Source organism: Spermophilus citellus (genome assembly GCF_964194105.1).
Source record: "Spermophilus citellus genome assembly, chromosome: 16".
Classification (NCBI taxonomy): domain Eukaryota; kingdom Metazoa; phylum Chordata; class Mammalia; order Rodentia; family Sciuridae; genus Spermophilus; species Spermophilus citellus.
The window spans coordinates 10,458,611-10,473,006 of record NC_138196.1 but is presented as its reverse complement, the minus strand read 5'-3'; positions in this window follow the sequence as shown (position 1 = coordinate 10,473,006).

The window sequence follows — 14,396 nt, the reverse complement described above, 5'->3', positions numbered from 1 at the left end:
GTGTCACCTAAATTTTTTTCATGCTCAATTTCATAAACTTATTCTTATACACAGGGAATTTGTGTAAGGCCTCTGGATGTATTTACCTTCTGCATAGCAAAGTACACCAATTTAATTCAAAGCCTAGCAGTTCTAAACACTTTTGGAATGAAAACTGAGGGCTCCTGCGTGTCCATTATGCTAACAAGCACGCCAATACAATATCTAATTTAATCCTAACAACTCTATGAGCTGTCTTATTCCCAATTTATAAATATGGAAATGGAGTGCAAAAAGGTTAAAAGACAGGTTCTCTGTGATGTAGCTTGAAAGTGGCTGAGTCTGGTCCCTGTGCAAAGGTTTGCTACTTTCTACAACATCCTCCTGCCTCCCAGACTATATTAACTTCCAAAACAGATTATATGCAGCTATTGGTAAGTTAAAATAAGTGGTAAAGTGTTCATTTCAAAGAAACACAGACTAAGAAATGATAAAAGACAAAATATTTTTCTTTTGACCAGAAAGCTAAATTTTGAAAACTAGAATGCTAGTCTTCATCTTCTCATCTCCATTTGAGTACCCTTTAATCTGAATAGAAACCTTTCACTAAAACAGAATTCCACGTAGGTGGCATCTCCACCCCAGTCTTCTTTGGACTGCCATCAGAAGGATCAGGGGAACTATGTCAAGCCAAGAGGTACAGGACATTGCCACTGCTTTCTTTCAATCATTAGACTCAAGGCCACATAACGGAAACTACACTGGGAGTAACTATTTGAATCTGTGGAGAGAAATGAGACCCACAAAAGTCATAGATTTGAAAAAAAAGCAGTGGAGAGATAAGTAAAGAATGCTTCTCTTAAATGTTAGAAAAAAAATATTTAATTATTGCATTATAGAATAGGGAAAGCTTTGAGTGAGTTTCCAAATATCCTATGTGATTGCTTCCCAAATAAAACAGGCAATGCTGCCAAAAATTAGACTTGAGCCCATGGCAGAAATCTTCTAAAAATATTCTAATTATAAGTAATCAAAATGGATGATGGATTGGTTTTATACAAATATCTGTTGAGGAGTTTTCACCTAGACAGCACTGCTGTTACCCAGAGGAGGGAGGCTATCGCTTCTGCTCCACTGACACTGTTCATCATTTTGCCTAGACCCTTCAATAGCGATGGCTCTGCTTCTCTGTCGACCATCTGTTGTCATCAACATGAAGGATCTACATAAATCCCTACTAGTTGCTGTACCTCAGAAACAGCCCCTCCCAAAGCCAGCCACTAATTAATTGCTGCTGCTTTAAAACTCTGAGAAGGGGGAAATCAATCTACATATGGCCCCATCCCCCCAATCACAGACATCCATGCGCATGGCAACTTTCATCTATACTTTAGAAAATGGATGCAGTTCAGCAACAGTTAAAGACCAATCTCTTATGCTTTTTGTGCATTTACATAATTGATTCGCTAGATAGTGTACTCTGCTTCCTTATTTAATAAACATGTTAATGATTTCAGACAATTACTCAAAACTGCCTACAAGTGTCTGCCTAAGAAAAGCAACAAAAAATAATTAAAATAAAAATACACACCAAAAGGCACATCCTTCATATCACATTACACAAGATATTAAGTCAATATGTCACCCTGTCACCAGTCACTTGCTACCTGCTGTTATACATTTATTCAAATTCTAATGTATTAGCTAAGGCTGAGACATTGGTTAGACACCCAAGTGGGCAAACACGCAGAGCGAGAGAATAAACCTGGTGCTTTGTCAGGATAGAGGCAGTAAAATAGCAGCAGCAAGGGAGGGGGAGACAATAAAACACGGCACAGAAACAGAAGGTTGAAGCAGACTCTTTCACAAGAAAACCCTCTTCAGGCTATTCATGGTGGGGGGCAGTCACGGGGGAACTAAATGAATTCCATTTCCTCTGCCACCCCTGAGTGCTTGGAATGCACCACGCAGGCCAATATCACAATAGTCCAATTCTGGCAGATGCCTCATGCTTTCTGGCCATTTCCAGGCTGTCTTATTTTATTCCCCAGAACTTTCACATGAGTCAACCAAAAAGCCACAGTTTGAATCACACAGAACCGTGGACATTCTCACCACCCAAGGCAACTGTGGGGATGAGGAGGGGCACCGAAGAGTTCCTGTGTTGGGCAACTGTAACTTTGGCCCTCTGTGGTCCCTGGCCAGTCTCATTTGAGCTTGGCTCTTTCAGCTCCTGCTGGTGGCCAAGTTGCTTGGGTACAGCAAGTCCCAGCCACCCTCTCCAACCCTCCCCAGAAGACAGTGGAGGGCAGCCCAACAGGTGGGACAGACACTGACAGGCAGTGGAAGTTTCCACACCTTGCTTGGGCGGTTCCAGTTCTACTCCTCTCCGAACACAGGTTGGAAGCAGAGGAAAAAAGATAGAATTGTTTAAGACAGAAGTGGGCCTTCCATGGGCAATTTCTGGTGGAAAAGGATAAGAACAGTAATAACTAGGAGGCTTTCAGGGACACTCCTTTTGCATTTCTAAGTCCAAGTGTTCTGGGTGGAGATCACCCATGATTTCAATCTCAGGAATTACAGGTCAGTAAGTGCATGTGTTTATGTGTGTGTGTGTATATGTGTGTATGTGTGTGTGTGTGTGTGTGTGTGTGTGTGTGTGTGTGTGTGTGTGAGAGAGAGAGAGAGAGAGAGAGAGAGAGAGAGAGAGAGAGAGAGAGAATCTTTAGGTTGTTGTACCTCTCTGCTTCACTATGTAAACTCAACCTGCTTAAGGCCTAGGTATCATGTGGAGGAAATGGCAGCAACATGACAGAACAAGTTAACTGGGAGTCACCTTAGGAAATAGGCACTTTACCAGGAAGTCTACATGGATAAATTCTAGGGAACTTTGGACAAAGGGTGGCAGGATGCAATCAGCTCCTTATGTCAGCTGTATTTATACATGTTGGATATTGGGTTTCCAGTTTCTCAAGTACACCCAGGTAGGGGTGTTCAGAAGGCAGCACTGGGCTCTGGCTTGTGGTCTCACTTGCCCATATGCTAAGGGGTCTACTAGGCTACAAAGGCAACCAAAGGTGATCTTCTACCTGGGGCATGACATCTCTTTGTTCACTCTCAGAAAGCCTCTCCCTAGTCTCTGGAAGTAGAGCCAAGGGAAGAGGCACCATGGATCCCCTGCCATCGAGAACTAACAAAGGACCTAATAAATATATTTAAACCACACTTTCCCCAAAAAGAAAGAACAACATAAAGAGGGTGAGGAGGAATTGCTTAACAATGTGAATAGCACTGCTGTGATTTCATGGCCAATTTATTCTGGTCAAAAAGTGAAGCAGATAGTCTGACCAAATGCTCGACATTATTAAGAGGTTCTTATAAACCTACTCAGAAGTTAATCTAAAATAATCATGGGATCATGTGGACTAGTGCAATGGGAAAGGAGGCCCAAATGACCTACTACATGGGCAAAATCTACCCGGTCACTGGTTTTGAAAGCTGATTAAACGAAGGGAGCTCACAAACTCCACACAGGAAGCACTGAGAGGAGAGGACACTACCTGCAGGGACATCTCTAAGAAGGGGGCTCCCTTTCCAGCCCTGTTGAGCTTCACATCAGGCAGTTTGCTTTGCTGCCCTTGAGGATGCTTCCAATGAATGAACAGAAGTTACTTCTGGGGATTCCAAATGCTGAAATGTGACTTTCACAAGCCCATGTAAGCCAGGCATCAGACTTCACCCGGTCCTCTGACTCTTCCTATGCCACTTCCACCAGAGGAGGCAGTCTCATCACCAGCTTCCATGAGAGAATCAAGGAACTCTGGTCTATTGTAATTGTTCACCTTACTGAAGACCTGAAGGGCCTATGAAGGGGTCTCCATCACACAGTCTCTTCCCACATTTCTCTGAGCCTAGCAACCCCACCAGTGATCCTTCTTGTGCCTCTTCATCCATGAAGAAACCTTGTCCTTGCAACCTGGACACCCAAGGACTCCCTTATCTCCTATAGAGAGCTTAGCAGACAAGCTTTTTCCTCATCAAGGGAACCCACCACCACTTCTAGAAAAGAACTTGGTCCAGCTGCTAAGAAGATGCCATTCTCTCTAGATCACTTCCTTTTTATTTATTCATTGCCTTTCCTACCACCCTCTAGAGAGGATCTGAAGATTACAACAAAGCACAGATATGCCATAAATCAGTGCTGAGGAAAAGAGGAAGCAAATATACTAACCTCAAGATGATTAATACAATTGTGGAGGTTCCATGTGAACACTAGCCAGGAGGTTCTAGGCAGCCACAACCAAAGGGAAAACACTATTAAAGATTAGCTACCTGTTCTTGTTGTCAGAGATGACAAAACATACAAATATCCCCAGGAGAAAATCTTGAGCAGCCTGCCAAGCAGGATTTGGGAAGGCCAAGTCATTGGATAAGAACTACCCTTTCTTCTCTCTCATATCTACTGGTCTGTACGCTATGTTAATTCTGTCTTTATCTTCTTAATTATTTGAGGACAGAACAAATACTGGACTAGGAATCAAGGAATATGGTGTGATGCCAACCTCTGAACTCTGATATGACTATCCAGGAGGCAGTAGGTAAATAGTCCCAGCTTTCCAGAGAGAGAGAAGACAAGACCCAAGAGTTTAGAAATATCACACATGGCAAAACTCCTTTTATGTGATGGTCTAATGTACTTCTAAAAATTAACTTGTAAGCTTGTACAGTAGGAAGTTATGTACTTGGAGATCTCATATAACTCAACAGTCTGTGGTTCTGTGTAGCAATGAACCACACATGGTAAGGATAGTTTACCATATTTCTTAGAAGCAGAACAAACTCATTATTGGAAAATCATGAAATGCACTTACTGGCTCCATTTGTTTGATCCTCTTTGACCTTGTAAAGTTCTACAGTGATTGCCATTCTCTAAAATGGGGCACGCAATTTTAAAAAAAACCTTTTGTGCAGCCATCATTTACACATAGATGAGCACTCACAGATGATGTGTTCATACAAATAAAACCATCTCATAAATTTGGTCTGCATTTTATGACCTTGTTCGGCCCTCCCTATGCTAACATGATTATGTATAACAACCTTAATTTAAACTCATAGTCAAAAGAAAACATCCCTAATGAAACACAATTTCAAATTAGAGTTAAATCTGTCTCCTAGACGAAAATATACAAAAAGGCTCTTGCTTATATTTTTAAACTTCATGTGACTTATTTAAAGATTCAAGGTTTTCACTGAAATGAGGCATAGATGACTAAACTTTCATTTAGGCTAAATAGTAACTCAGGCAGAATTCCACCGGTGGATTTGAATTCCTTTCAATACTCCATACTGCAGTATATGGAGACTAATTTGACCCAGGGAAATCATACTTTTCTTTGGTTCTGTTTAAGGCCAATGGTCTGAAAAGAAAAATGTGTTTGTAGTAAAACTGTCATTTCTCTACTAATAAATACATATTTGTAATCATCACATTGCTCCGGCTGCCCTTTATTGCTTTCATTTTTTTTTTACATGAAATTAAACAGAACTATGCCTTACCTGGGAAGGTTTTACATTCTTAAGAGGAAAAGACTCAATGGTCTTAAGTAGTACGGAACCCAAGAGTGGGAACCTCAGGGATTATCTTACCTGGGAAGGGAGTGAAACTGAATACATGCTACTCCCTACCCATCTCCCTCAGCAGACTCCACCCACAGACCACGGGTGGTGTTCTTTTACTTTAAACCCAATGTACCCTTAGATTTATTTACAACCCAGAAATACAGGCAAATGATACCAGTTAATGTAACATGAGCTGAGAGCTTCTGGAATTCTGGGACATCAGCCCAGCCTGATGTGGGGAGAGGACACCAAACTTCAAGCTGTTAAGCAAAAGTGCCAGGACTACACCCTGAACTAGAAGTTCCTCATCTGGTGCTCCTCTACCAGGAACCAAATGCAATGTCATATGCTTAATGAGTGGCCAATAAACGGGCTGAGTGAATGAATGGACCTTCCTCTTTTATTCTTTACTTTGGGGAAGACATATCTGGGCCACACCTCTTAATCATTATCAAGTCATGACATTTGAGTACCAAGTGGGGCTGAAGAGGCAAATAAAAGTTCTGAAACCCACCCCAAGATTCTAAACTACTGGAGCATCCCATAGTCATGCATCTCTACAATACAAATGTCCCGTGAGGTTTGCCCCACAGGACAAGCACTGCCACTGGTGTTTATCACTACAAGAGAACTGTGATGCTTTGAGCTGTATATCCCCTCTCTGGCACCATCCTCTTCATTTTGTTAACAGGAAGTTTCAAAGTTCTGACCTCTAACAGTCTTTCTGAAGATGAAATTTATCAAACATTTACTTTAAATTTCAGTTATTTATTAAACACTTACTATAAGCAAAACACTACAATGGGACAAGGAGAAACCAGTAAATAAAACATGGGCTCTGCATCATGCCATCCAGTCTGTGTGCTCAACCAGCACCTGGTCTGTCTCACCTTAAAAGTACCCACCCTGCATTTTAAGGCGAGTCAGGGAAAACAGCTGTTCATCTCTTTCCATCAAGTGGTCAACAAGAGTAGCTTGGGAAAAATTCCAGTGCTATTTCACCCTCTGAAACCCAACACCTTCTCTCCAAAAAACTAAAAATAACAAACAAACAAACTCTGCACCTCCTCCAGCCTCCTTTTCCAGATACCTTGGTGGAGAATGAGAAGCCAGGAAAGACAGTGACAGCAAAGTAAGTGGACATTTTTCTGAAATCAATGCTGAAGACTCACATTCTCTCACAGCTTCCCCAATTCCTAAAGTGGGGAATGACTGAGGGGCCACACAACTCTCCATGATAAGAAGCTACAGAAGGAAGTGGCACTAGACAAGACGACACACATACCAAAATCCACACAAGGAAAGGCATCATCACAGGTCTAACTCTCTTCTAAGTCTGTCATGTTTGTGAGCAAAAGTCTAACATCTGCAGAGTTACAATTTTTTTAAAGTTCATCCATTGTAATCCATTCATTCATTAAACAAATATTTATTGAAATCTCCTGTATGCTAAGTAATATTCTAGCTGCTGGGGCATTTAGTAAACAAAATAGGCATCACTGTCCTCACAGAGTTTACTTTTTATGTAGAAATAAAGCAAACAGAGCCCTTTTTTAAGGACATCTATTTATGCTCTCATAAGTATTTGTTAGGTAAGAACTTCAAGCCAAGCTCTAGGTTAAACTGAGAACATGTTAAGAGCAGTAGAGCCAAGCACTTATAGATAAATAAGCAATTCACAGACTAATGGATGCAATCATGAAGCATGGTTGTGGACAGAGGGGTGATTGATGTACTGCAGGTTCTGGTAAAAAATGGAAGTCACACCTAAATTGGCCTTTGGAGCATAAGAGGGTACCAGATAGACTAGGGGAGGAAAGGTGTCTTAGCAGAGACTCACATTAGCAAAAAGAGTCATGAGAGTGCAGACAGGATCAAAAGAGCCACCAGCACCAAGAGCACACACTACAGGATCCCAAGAGGCTGGGTCTCAATGCTGTGTCCATTACCCTGGGGGAATGGCATGAGGAATCCATTACATAAGCTTGCACCAAGATTTATACCTCAATGCTTTGCTCTTCCTCCAGCCTCTAGAAAAGTAGGCAAAAGTTTGCTAATTTTTACAGAAAAGGAGATGGTGGTGTGACTGGCATAGGCTGGATGGAGCCTAACACACCCAGAGAGAAAACATTTCCTTCCTTTCAGCCACTCCATCCAGTGAGCAGCTGCTAACCCACTAGCGGTGCCAGAGAGACTCAGTGGGTCTGACGGCTGTTAATGGGCTTTATTACCTTGTTGAGTACCTCAAACTCCAGTTACTAATTACAGGGCATCAACTTGAATGTTTGGCTATATAATTTTTGTTAATTGATTTGCATGAGGGGATTTGGGCATGACACACTCTAAATTTTCTTCTGGCTCTAAAACTCCACGGCAATTCTTCTCTATAACTACATGCATCAGTAACAACTTTGTTATTCTGGATCATAGGTTTCATGCATGGGCTCTCTCCAATCGCTAAGAACCCTCAGGAGCACACAAGGGCACACAATGACATGGAGGCCCAGGCTAGAGCAGGACACAGCCATTATCGCTCATGTTCAATGGCATCTATCGATCTCTCCTCAAGCACAGACTCTGTCAAGCTAACCTACTTCTAGTCACTTAGACACCTTGCCTGCAGTGAGCACACCCAGCCTGTTGACAAGAAGCTGGTGGCTCTGCGTTGATATGTGGGCCTCAAGTGCTTATGTGCCACCCTCCTAACCAAATCCTTTCTTTATATCTCCTCCATCTCCCAATTTCAAGGTATGAAATTACTTCTTTTCGGATGCCTAAGTCATCCTTCAGAAAGATCACAGCTAATTTTGAAAGCATTGTTCTCTACCAACAAAAATCCTCTTTGGATCTTTGAATGTCATTTTTCCACTTAACATATCCTATTTATGAATTGGAAATATATACTGAAGGAAAGGGCAAGACAAGAAAGACCCACAGATAAACTGCTTCAATATGGATATCCTAAGCCTTCCTGAGATCATCAAACAATTACTGGTCTTTAAGCCTCTCCGATTACTCATTCTTAAAATGATGAAGATCATACATTTTATGTTATGTGTATTTTACTGCAGTTATGTAAAAGTTAATTAAAAGGAGAACTTAAGACTTCCCAGATAAACAAAAACTACGAAAGTCTGTCATTAGTAGATCTGCCCTACATAAAATATAGTGGGGGGACAGTGTTTGCAGTTTAGGATTGGAATGAAAAGACAGTAGACAGTAACTCAAAGCCAAATGAAGAAATAAAGAACATGGTTAAGGTAACTATACAGGTAAATATAAAAGCCAGTACTACTGTATTTTTTATTTATAACTCCTCTTGTTTCTCCTATATTATTTAAAAACCAATGTTTTTTAAATTCTACAATGTACACATGCATTCCCTAAATGACTATATTTAAAAAAAAATTAGTAAACTGGAAAATGAAATCAGAAGACTGAGTAACAATGACTATGGTTCATGCAACCAAATGAGATCTATCACACTTTATTCTAAACCAGACATCTCTGATTTGTATTTCATGTGGAAAAGAAACCCAAGCAAACGGGGAATCAGAGTCTAACATGAAAGATCACCAGGCAGAAAGCAAGAGACCTAAGTTGTTATACTGTTGGCTCTGCTAAAAATTCCCAGTGTCAGTAACTTCTCTAGGTCTTTAGTTTCCCATTTGTGAAATTAGGAAAATATAATATTTTATAAGAAATGTGTATGAAGAAAAAAGACACCAGATGACATAAAATTCTTTAAATTCTTAGGTAAGTAAAGCAGCAGGCAAGTATACAGCACTATCGTTACTACTGGCATCAGAACATACAAGTAGTTCCTTACTCACCTGATGATGCTGGATGTTTCTTATGTTACATGAAAAGTTCTGGTAGAGCTGAAACTTATCAACGTCTTTCTCATTTACCTTTTTTGAGGACACTTTTGCCAGAGATGACTGGATACAAATGTATCTATTTTGGCACCTGATCAGATACACAAATGTTCAAAAAAATTAATATTTTATTTACTTATTTAAGTACTGGGATTGAATCCAGGGTGCTATACCACTAAATTACATTGCTGGCCATTTTTTACTACCAAATCTCTGATAAGGACATCAATTTTTACATCTGTAGTCCTTACTCATCTCAGCACAAGCTCCAAACACCAACTACTTAACATATTCTCTCAGAAATCTAACTGGGCGTTTTGACCTTGAATTTGCAAAGTGTTCTTCCTCTCAAACTTATTCCTCCAGCTTTCCTCATATAACTAATATCTTTTCAAACAGTGCAAGCAGGAAAGTCTTCCATTTCCTTCAACTCTTAAACCAATCCATCATTAAGAACTGGTCAACTCTAACTACAAAATAACTTCCTAAGTCTCTGTGTTTCTTCTGCCCTATACCCCAGTCTATTTCTACTATTTTCTACTGAAATAGCCTGCATTTGCTCCTGTCTCATTTTCTATACAACACCAATAATAGTCTTTTCAAACTGTGTATCTGATCATGTCACTTAACTGATTTTCCATTGCATTTGAAACCCAAACTCTTTGCCATGACCCAAAAGACAGCAGCCTCCCTTTATCAACCTCATCTTATCCTTTCTTCTCCCAACGGTTCTGGAACAAGCCCAGTTGCTTTCCTCTTGAATGAATTCATGAAACTGCTCCACCATATGGAAAGGCTCCTCTTCAGCATTTTCTCTCTTAAACCTGTACCTTTCCCCATTTATTATTCTAGTCAACAATATCGTCATCCACTACAGAGACCTTAAAGGATTTTGTGGTTATCTCCTCCAAACTATATGTAGCAGCTATTGGTTTGACAGTACTTGACCCCAATTTCAGCTCCATTTGCCTCAAATAATTTTTATAAGAATTAACAGCCAGGTAAATTAAACCAACCAACATGAAACTCAAGATTTGGACTGGAACTCTGGGCCCCAGTACAATGTCTTCTTCTGGAAAAATACAGTTTGTTTTGTAGATCATGAAGCTGTAGCTATTTTGGTATAAGGAAGACAGTAGTACTGAAAGAATAGTAGAAATACACTGACCCCCAACTTTCCTATTTTGTAGGTCAATAAATCTCCTTTATTTCTTTTTTTTAATATTTATTTTTTGTAATGTAGTCGGACACAATATCTTTAATTTTTATTTATTTATTTATTTATTTTTATGTGGTGCTGAGGCTCGAACCCAGGGCCTTGCATGTGCGAGGCGAGCACTCTACTGCTGAGCTATAACCCCAGCCCCTCCTTTGTTTCTTAAACTAGTTTAAGATGGGTTTTCTTTTTTTGTAACCAAAAGCATTCTAATTAAAGATGTCAACATCACTGTGGATTCTCTATCACACCCATTTAATCTGTCACCAAGGAGGAGAATGAAACTTGTAAGACATCTGTTCCCTCCCCTTGAGCTCCTTTCTCACTAATGAAATATTTTATCTTTACTACATACTATGTATTTTAATACATAAAAATATATGTATTAAAGATAAAATATTTCATTAGTGAGATATTTTATCTTTAATACATAGTAGTATCTTGTTGTCATTATTATTGTTCTCTATCCATCCAGCCTCTCTGCATGACTACTGATTATATTTTTTAACTATAGATATAATCAGAAACTGCTATGGTTTGGATATGAGGGATCCCCCAAAGCTCCTGTGTTAATGCAAGAATGTTCAGAGGTGAAATGATTAGATTATGGGAGTTGTAACGAATCAATTGTAGCAAGCCAATAGCTGCTACATAACAAAGAGGTAACCATAGTTTGGAGGAGATAACCACAAAACCTTTAAGGTCTCTGTGGTGGATGACGATATTGTTGACTAGAATAACAAATGGGAAAAGGAACAGATTTAAGAGAGAAAATACTGAAGAGGAGCATCTCCATATGGTGGAGCAGCTTCATGAAGGTATTCAAGTGGGTTCAATCCCCACTGGGTTCAAGTCCCACTACTGGGCTAGGTGGTAACTCTGGGCTAGTGGGGTATGACTGAAGGAGGTGGGCAGAAGAGGGGATGCCCTTAGGGATTGTATCTTGTTCCTTCAGCTCTTGCCTTGCATTCTTTCTGCTTCTAGGCTGCCATGAATAGAGCAATACTCTTCCACCATGCTCTTTTGTTATGTTTGGTCTCATCTTGGGCCCAGAGCAATGGAGTTGGCCCACCATGGACTGAACCTCTGAAACTGTGAGCCAAAATAAACTTTTCCTCCTCTAAAGTGTCCTTGATAGGTATTTTGGTCACAGCAACAAAAAACTAACACACACCCCTTGTTTTTTCTTTTCTTTTTTGAACATCAACTCCGGTGATTTTAATCTACTTACCGGAAAAGGTGTAACCACGTAGCATAGTTTTAAAATTCCTTCCCAAGTTGAGGCTCAAACTTTCACTGTCCTCAAAGTAGTTAGCAATATAAAAAGGAAGATAAAATATTAACGCAAACAATTACAAATAAAACAGCACATGCCAGACAGTAAGTAGTACCATGCTTTCAGAAAAGAACGAGCTTTCTTTGGGATAATCAAGAGGTGCCTATTGCAGGGGTAGCATTTCACTTGGCCCTTGAAAGACAAGCAAGATTCTGAAAGATGGTAATGAGAAATGGAAGTGACAAAAATGCTCATTTTGAAACTGTGTGATTGTTAGTGTAATGAGAGACTATACTAAATAGATCAGCTGTTGCTGAATAACAGAATTTAAAGCTAAGCATAGTAGAGCACCAGTGACTGAGGAAGAAGATCACAAGTTTGAAGCTAGTCTTGGCAACCCTGTCTCAAAATAAAATAAAAAGAGGATGGTGGGTGTGGCTCAGTGGAAGAAAACCCCTGGGTTCAATCCCCAATACCACAAAAAAAAGTCTAAGACAGCTAAAATCCCAGACTCACACTTGGATAATACTAGGTCCTAAGGAATCCAGCTAGCATCACATGTATTAAGGGAGTATACGTTGATGCTTATCCAAACTGCTCATTGAAATTAAAACTAACAAAACTACATAAGCAGTCATCACTTTTGGGCCTCCAAATCTCCAAATTTCTTTTATGTTGATGTTGTCAAACATTATTTTACTTCATATTACATGTCAAAGGCCATATTAAGCCAGTAATAACCAAGATATTAAAAAACCAAGTTCCCAAGGCTGTCAGGGTACATTAGAGGCAGGGCACCTACCTAGCACACAGATCCTATGTTAGATTCTCAAAACATACACACACACACACACACACACACACACTCACACCCCAACTCCCTGTTCTCAAGGCACTAACAACCTAACAGAAATCAACAGTTAAAATATAGTGTGATCTCTATCTAGTTGAAGCATAAGTACACAGTTTTAAGAGCACAGGAGCACAGAACAACAACAACAAAAAAAAAAAAAAAAAAAAAAAAAAAGTAAATGAAGGTATCTCCAGACAGCTAAATGAGGGGCAGGAATCCAGGAAGAATGAATAGCATATCAGAAATCAGTGATGAGAAACCACTGTACATTCTTTAAATTGCTAAAAGTTCAGTAATGCTGAAATGTGCATGTGGTAGAAATGCAAAGATGGATGGGGCTAGATGATAATTCTACAAAGAAAGAATTTTGTTTCTTCTGTGTGCAGAAGGAAGATATTCAAGGACTGATCTGCTCATTTCTTGGTTTCAGTGAATGAGTCAAATCTGTAAGCTGTTACATTTGAGTTAACAAGATCTGTGGACTGCAAAGGTGGTTCATAGAGTGTGTGGTCTCAAACCAGCAGCATAATTACATCATCTAAGAACTTGTTAAAAATGCAAATTCTTGTGTGCTGCCTAAAATAAGCTGAATCAGAATTCAGGGATATGGCCCAACAATCTGTATTTTAGAAAAATGAGGTAGCTGGATGCTGTGGTACGCTCCTGTAATCCCAGTGGCTTGGGAGGATCACAAAGTTCACAAGGATCACAAGTTCATGGCCAGACTCACCAACTTAGCAAGACCCAGTCTCAAAAAAATAAAAAGGTCTGGGTTACAGCTCAGTGGCAAATCACTCCTGGGTTCAATCCCCAGTATATAACATAATTAAGTGAAAAGTAGAGAACAAGACTTATGGATGGGGAGGGGTGGGGCAGGGAACAACTGTGCTTTTTACTTATAAATTATTCACATATATTACTTCATTTTTTAAATTAACTGGTAGTAATGAAAGTAAGGTTTTAAAGGCAGTCTTGAATTATTTTTTAACCTCTTTTAGAGAGGTTATTTTTATTGTTTTATGCTAAAACCTTTATAGGGCTTATTATGTGGTAAAGTCTCTTATGCATTCAATATTAACTCATTTAAATTATATGAGATTGGTACAATAATTATTCACATTTTATTGACACAAAAACTAAAGACCAAATTAATCAAGTAAATTGTCTCAACTCCCAAAGGCTATATTACACCTTCAAAAATTCAAATTTTATGCAAAACAAGATGTATTTTCAAATAAAAATACAAATTGCTCAAATTGCCTCACTTTTCTTCCTGAGCGCAACTGCAGATAGGTAGCTCAAGGTGTCTTCCTACCACCCTCCAACTGTCAAAAAGGTATACAGCTCAGTGGTAGAGCGCTTGCTTAGCATGCACAAGGCTCTGGGTTCAATCCCCAGCACCATGAAAAAACAACAACTCCAAGAAAATGCCTTCTCCCAGGGTGACCTAAGATTTACTCCTCCAAATGAAAATTGCCATTCCCTCAGTTCAAAAGAAAACATCTGGGCATGAGCAGATACACTATAGCTCTAAACATTCAGGAAGCATCTGTTTCCAAAAAAAAGAAATAA